Source organism: Bombus vancouverensis, chromosome 8, assembly GCF_051014615.1.
Source record: "Bombus vancouverensis nearcticus chromosome 8, iyBomVanc1_principal, whole genome shotgun sequence".
NCBI lineage: Eukaryota > Metazoa > Arthropoda > Insecta > Hymenoptera > Apidae > Bombus > Bombus vancouverensis.
This window is the reverse complement of record NC_134918.1, coordinates 7,823,123-7,823,924: the sequence shown is the minus strand read 5'-3', so window position 1 is coordinate 7,823,924 and position 802 is coordinate 7,823,123.

Genomic DNA, 802 nt, shown 5'->3' with positions numbered 1-802 from the left:
TTCAAGAATAACAGAATTACACTGGAAACTCTATTTGGGTGGGGGGGGGGGCGGGGAGGGTGCGTTTGAAAATCGATCGCGTATTACGCGGTAGGTAGTAGTTGACTGATATGATTGGAGTAATAAATGTCATTACGGATTATTTGATATCACTTTTGAATAAAACTTTTTGAATAAAATTCAATGTCAAGATTTATTCATTATCGATATTTATCTTGTTTACAGTAGATTGTAGAATCGAGATATTCTGTTCGTAATTTTTTATGAAAATGTTCTTCGCTTTGATGAAGAATTTTTATTTTTAAAATGATATAAATGTGATATCTCGACGATATAAACGATGCTTTTCTTTATCTGTATATAAACTAAGCAACTTCTAGTTTTATAGATTTTTACACAAAGTTCGTCAAAATCATACGTAAGAAATATTTTCTTTAGATCTTGTACCGATTTACTGAATTACATATAGTAAATCATGCTAATATTTAATAACTAAATATAACTAGATATAAGTAATTATATGTGGCGGCACGGGCCACGGAACTTTTCAACGGCTCCGGATACAAAGCGCGACGCCGCCAAAGCGCAACACCGACGTGCCCAATGTATCATCGATATCTTCACACTCTTTCCGCCGAATCCTCGGAAGAGCATACACGTGCCAGCGCAGGCGGCACATCTAATGAATGCACGCTAGTGGGGATATCGATGGGCTACGAAGGGAAGAATCCTATTTGATAGCAACGCGTCGAACGACATCTCGGTGTCTATCGTTATTTGTTAGTTGTTACCTGTTGTCTGT